Source organism: Phoenix dactylifera, unplaced genomic scaffold, assembly GCF_009389715.1.
Source record: "Phoenix dactylifera cultivar Barhee BC4 unplaced genomic scaffold, palm_55x_up_171113_PBpolish2nd_filt_p 002107F, whole genome shotgun sequence".
Classification (NCBI taxonomy): domain Eukaryota; kingdom Viridiplantae; phylum Streptophyta; class Magnoliopsida; order Arecales; family Arecaceae; genus Phoenix; species Phoenix dactylifera.
In genome coordinates this window covers 40,001-46,560 of record NW_024069380.1, presented here as the reverse complement: position 1 = coordinate 46,560, position 6,560 = coordinate 40,001, and positions in this window count along the sequence as shown.

The window sequence follows — 6,560 nt, the reverse complement described above, 5'->3', positions numbered from 1 at the left end:
GACAGAAGGGACACCTCCAGAGAATCAATGCCCCGCTGGTCGGGTTACCGGAGATGCGGTCCCGGTTGAAGGTGAGGCTAGCTTCCTTGTCACAGTTGGCCTCGCCCCCCGGGAGAGCACTGTGAGGACGGACTTCCTGGTGGTCCGTCTGCCCTCGGTCTACAACGCCATCCTTGGGCGCCCAGGGTTTAAACGCCCTTCGAGCCGTGGTTTCAACTCGCCATTTTGCTCATGCGGTTCCCCACCGGCCAAGGAGTGGGCGAGGTCCGCGGAGACCAACTGGTCGCCAAGCAATGCTACATGGCGGCCCACACAGTAAAGCAACCAGCCGAGGCACCAGACCGCCCGATGGGCCCTTCACTGCCCATAGAAACCCTCGATGCGAGGGACACCCTCTGGAAGAAGCAAGTAGAGCCCGGTGAGCTCCTTATTCAAATCCCACTACAAGAAAATTTTTCCGAGCTAACCGTGCAGGTTGGCTCCGGCCTCGGCGCCCATTGAGAGGAATCGCCTCGTCAGCTTCCTGCGGGACAACGCTGACGTCTTCGCCTGGTCCGCCTGCGGACGTGCCAGGAATTGACCCCGAGGTCATGGTCCACCGACTCCAGGTGAGGCCAACCAGCAGGCCTGTAAAGCAGAAGAAAAGAGGCTCCGCCCCTGAGCGACAACGAGCTGCGGCCGAGGAGGTGGACAAACTCCTCGGAGCCGGCTTCATCCGGGAGGTCTCCTACCCGGATTGGCTCGCCAATGTAGTCCTCGTAAAGAAGGCCAACGGAAAATGGCGTATGTGCGTGGACTACACCGACCTGAACAAGGCCTGCCCAAAAGACAGCTTTCCTCTCCCGAGCATCGACCAGCTCGTCGACTCCACTTCAGGACACCAACTGCTAACTTTTATGGACGCCTTTTCAGGATACAACCAAATCCGAATGGCGCTAGAAGACGAGGAGAAGACGGCCTTCATCACCGACAAGGGCACCTACTGCTACAAGGTGATGCCCTTTGGCCTGAAAAACGCTGGGGCCACCTATCAGAGACTGGTCAGCCAAATCTTTAAAGACCAGATCGGCCGGAACATGGAAGTCTATGTGGACGACATGCCTGGTAAAGAGCCAAGCGGCGGAACACCACATAGCCGATCTCAGCGAGACCTTCGCCAAGCTCAGAAAATACCAAATGAAACTCAATCCGGCGAAGTGCGCGTTCGGAGTCACCTCGGGCAAGTTCCTGGGTTTCATAGTGACCCAACGCGGAATTGAAGCCAACCCGGAGAAAATCCGGGCACTGCAAGAGATGTTGCCTCCAAAGACGGTTAAGGAGGTGCAGCGGCTCGCGGGGCGGGTAGCCGCCCTGGGAAGGTTTGTTTCTCGATCAGCCGAGCGTTGCCTCCCCTTCTTCAAGAGCCTCCAACGGCCGAAAGACTTCCGGTGGACAGAAGAATGCCAGCAAGCCTTTGAAGAGCTTCGGAGCCTTCTGGCCTCTCCCCCGCTGCTCACCAAGCCCCAGAAGGGCGAAATTCTTTACTTATATCTGGCCGTCTCCCCAGCTGCAGTAAGCTCGGTCCTCGTCCGGGAAGAAGACAAGCTCCAAAAGCCGGTCTATTACACCAGCCGGGTTCTCAGGGATGCTGAGACCCGATATTCTAAACTTGAGAAGACCATCTTTGCTCTCATCATCTCGGCTCGGAGACTCAGGCCTTACTTCCAAGCCCACACGATAGCTATATTAACCGACCAGCCTATGAAGCAGATATTGCAGAGGTCGGATCGTGCGGGGAGGATCGTCAAATGGGCGGTCGAGCTCGGGGAATTCGACCTAGAATATCGGCCCAGGCCGGCTATCAAAGCTCAGATACTCGCCGACTTCATCGTGGAGTGCACCCTCCCGGACGACCCCGAGCCGCCATCTAAGTCCGTGGAGGAGACCCCGAAACAGCCATGGGTCCTGCACTCAGATGGGTCTTCGACCCCGGGGGGCAGCGGGGCCGGACTTATCCTCACCAGTCCAGATGGAGTGGTGGCCGAGCAAGCTCTGCGCCTCGAGTTCCCGGCCTCGAACAATGAGGCCGAGTATGAGGCTCTCATCGCTGGGCTCAAGCTGGCGAAAGAACTAAAAGTGGGAGACCTGACGGCCTTTAGCGACTCCCAGCTGGTGGTGAACCAGGTCCAAGGAGATTTTGAAGCTAAAGAGCCATCCATGCAAAAGTATATCCAAAAGGTGCGGGAACTCACATCTGCCCTGAATTCTTTCAATATTCAGTATATTCCCAGAGCGGAAAACCTCAGGGCAGACCAGCTATCCAAATTGGCCACCTCCCGCATGAGCGAGCTTCCCAAGGGAACAGCGCTCGAGTATCTTCGGGTCCCCAGCACGGAGGAACCCGAGCCCACTATGTGCATCGACTCCGAGCCAAGCTGGATCGACGGGCTCGTCTGCTATCTTCAGGACGGAACTCTACCTCATGACGAGACGGAGGCTCACCGAATCAAGCGCCAGGCTCCCCGGTATGTCTTGTACGAGAATAAACTCTATCGACAATCATTTACTTCTCCCCTTCTCAGATGCCTCCGCCCCTCCGAGGCGGACTACGCCCTCCGAGAGGTCCATGAAGGGATCTGCGGAAATCACCTGGGGGGTCGAGCCTTGGCCCATAAGATCCTGCGGCAGGGATACTACTGGCCCACACTCCAGAAGGACGCAACGGATTTCGTCCGCAAGTGCGATCGGTGCCAACGAAACGCCAATATCCAGCGCCGACCTTCAGCTCTGCTGACCTCCATCATCGCCCCCTGGCCGTTTGCCCAATGGGGGATCGACATCCTGGGGCCCTTTCCTCTGGCCACCGGACAGAGAAAGTTCCTGGTCGTCTCCATCGACTACTTCACCAAATGGGTCGAGGCCGAACCTGTTGCCCGGATCACCGAGCAAAAGATGCGGGACTTCGTGTGGAAGTCTATAATCTGCCGATTCGGACTACCCCGTATCCTTATATCTGACAATGGTCGACAATTTGACAATGTTCATTTCAGGGAGTTTTGCTCTGAGCTCGGCATTGATCATCGCTTCGCCTCGGTTGCCCATCCCCAGACAAACGGGGAAACTGAGGTAACTAACCGAACTATTTTGCAGGGACTCAAAGCTAGGCTTGATCGGTCCAAAGGACAGTGGGTCGAGGACTTGTACAATGTCCTTTGGGCGTACCGGACCACGTTCCGACTGCCCACGGGAGAGACCCCCTTCAACCTAGCGTACGGCACTGAGGCCGTCATCCCATTGGAGATCGGCTTGCCTTCTCTGAGGGTGGAGCATTACGACCCCGATACCAATTCCTCCCAGCTCAGGAGCAATTTGGACCTCGTCGAAGAGACAAGAGAGGTCGCCCGGGTGCGCATGGCGAGATATCAACAGCGAACGGCCCAATACTACAACTCCAGAGTTAAGCCCAAGCTCTTCAAAGTAGGGGACCTCGTCCTCAGGAAAGCCGAGACTTCTCAACCAACCGAGCAAGGAAAGCTCGCCCCAAACTGGGAAGGACCGTATCAAATCGCCCGGGTACAACGACCAGGGGCGTACAAATTGAAGTCCCTGGAAGGGACTCTGATCCCACGAAGCTGGAACTCCGAGAATTTACGAATGTACTACCAGTGAAACCCCAAGGGATTCAAGATAATCAGGATAATGGACTCAGCTCCTTTTTCTGCAAATATTTCTCTCATTTTGATGACTGTAATCCTCTTCTAATATTGGGTCGTCTGTGATCCTCAGATCCTCCGGCCAAAATCGGGATGCCTCGAGGCTCGACCGTAGAGTCCCAAACTCCCTCGACCTCGGGAAGAATCGCAGGACGGTGAAACGTCGACTGGTGCAAGATTCCTCGACTAAGGTCGAGATGCCCCGAGTGTCGACAGTGCGTGCCCAGACCCCTCGACACTTCGGGAAGACGGGGTAGTACCTTCGCAGTCCCCCGTGGCGCTCGACACCAACAACGGGGTAGTACCTTCGCGGCCCCCCGTAGCGCCTCCTCGACTAAGGTCGGGATGCCCCGAGGGTCGACCGTAGAGAACCAGACTCCCTCGACCTCGGGAAGGCGCCGTGAGGGGTGGAAAGGGTGGCTCCACCCGGGGCGCCACAAAGTGGACCCCCGGGAGCGGTCGACGATCCCCGATCCCCGAAGCGAGCGATCCCTCGACTAAGGTCGGGATGCCCCGAGGGTCGACCGTAGAGAACCAGACTCCCTCGACCTCGGGAAGCGTCGCCGGTCGGTAGAGCGTGCCCAGACCAGCCGACCTGACGAACGATCCCTCGACTAAGGTCGGGATGCCCCGAGGGTCGACCGTAGAGAACCAGACTCCCTCGACCTCGGGAAGCGTCGCCGGTCGGTAGAGCGTGCCCAGACCAGCCGACCTGACGAACGATCCCTCGACTAAGGTCGGGATGCCCCGAGGGTCGACCGTAGAGAACCAGACTCCCTCGACCTCGGGAAGGCGCCGTGAGGGGTGGAAAGGGTGGCTCCACCCGGGGCGCCACAAAGTGGACCCCCGGGAGCGGTCGACGATCCCCGATCCCCGAAGCGAGCGATCCCTCGACTAAGGTCGGGATGCCCCGAGGGTCGACCGTAGAGAACCAGACTCCCTCGACCTCGGGAAGCGTCGCCGGTCGGTAGAGCGTGCCCAGACCAGCCGACCTGACGAACGATCCCTCGACTAAGGTCGGGATGCCCCGAGGGTCGACCGTAGAGAACCAGACTCCCTCGACCTCGGGAAGGCACCGTGAGGGGTGGAAAGGGTGGCTCCACCCGGGGCGCCACAAAGTGGACCCCCAGGAGCGGTCGACGATCCCCGATCCCCGAAGCGAGCGATCCCTCGACTAAGGTCGGGATGCCCCGAGGGTCGACCGTAGAGAACCAGACTCCCTCGACCTCGGGAAGCGTCGCCGGTCGGTAGAGCGTGCCCAGACCAGCCGACCTGACGAACGATCCCTCGGCTAAGGTCGGGATGCCCCGAGGGTCGACCGTAGAGAACCAGACTCCCTCGACCTCGGGAGGTATCACAGGTCAGCAAAGCGTCCACGAACCCGCCGACCTGATGTGAGATCCCTCGACCAAGGTTGAGGCGCTCCGAGGTCCGACCATAGGGTCTTAAGCCCCCTCGATCTCAAAAAGGGCTCCAAATCAACAGAGCCTCCCCAGATCCTCTCAACTCCGGCAGGAGTCGCCGGGTCCATGGGAAGCCCGAGCCCCTTTTACAAGTCAAAAATGACTCCGGAGGTCGACAAGGAAGGGAAGCGACCTACTCCACCATGCGAAGCATGACCCCGAGAATGCAAGAGGTACACCCAACTAGACGCCCTCCTTGTCAAATTTTATCTACATATTGCCGAGCGAGATCTCGTCCAATGTTGGAGTCTTATTTTGCCCCAAAGCCGGGCTTCTTCGCTGGGTCGGCTTAAGACCGACCTCCCAACCTCATTATGCCTGCTCTGTTCGTCAAGTCTCCGTAATCCGTACTAAGGCTTCATAAAGTAGGGCCCAACTCGGCTCTTCTAAGTAAACTCCGACGTCCAGCTGGAAAAGTGGTCCCGGCCACGAATGTACCAGCCAAGCACAGGTACCAAGGTAATCTTTGGGAATCCCAGCCTTGTTCACCGAAATCTCGGCAGGGTCCGAAGACGATAACTATGAAAACCTTCGGCAATAACTTGTTTATTAGCCCGCGCTCCCTATGAGAGGTTCGGAGTTGAGTTCGGAAACTCGACTAAACTCCCCGAATAGCGGCACGAATAGACCTATTCCGGTCCCACTTGAAGGGCTAAGGCCCGACCTCGGTGCCTTAAGATTTTCCTAAAGGCCAAACGTGGCAACTCCCACGACTCTAAGATCCGAGTTATAGGACTTAGAGAAATTTTCTAGAAACCTAAGCTCGGAGCTCCCTTTGGTCGAGACGACTGGAATCCGAGAAGGCTAAGATATAGCCAGGGAAAAGGGCAGCTTCGTTAAGCAGCCCAAAGATTAAAATACGAAGTTAGAGGTCGTCAAGGCGGTTAGCCAAGGTTCTAGCCTCATCCACGACAACAGAGGGAAAGATGAACACAGAATAACAAACATTTCTTCATTAACAAAGGGCCGGAAGACCAATTACAAAATTGGAAGTCGGCCACTCAAGGACCGACCCCGGATACAATGAAAAAGAAAAGAAAAATATGCTTAAGTCCTAAGCGGCGGGAGCCACATCCGGGGGGTCATCCGGCACATTGATGACCTCATGATCTTCCTCCGGAACAGGCTCGGGGCCGGGAGCAGGAGCTTCGGGCGCCGCCTCCGGGACAGCATCGATCTCGGCCGCCGGAGCCGCCTCCATGACACCGTCCGCCTCGGCTACCCCCGTCGAAGGCTCGGCGGGGTCCTGCTCGTATATTCCCGCCTCGGACGTCAGGATGGCAGGAAGGGCTTGCACGTCGGACCCCCAGCCCCGGTCCTCCCTCGGACGGACCGTCGAGAAGTCGTACTGAGGGCAGTACCGGCGCACCTGGTCCCGGAAGTTCTCGAAGCCTCGAAGGAAACC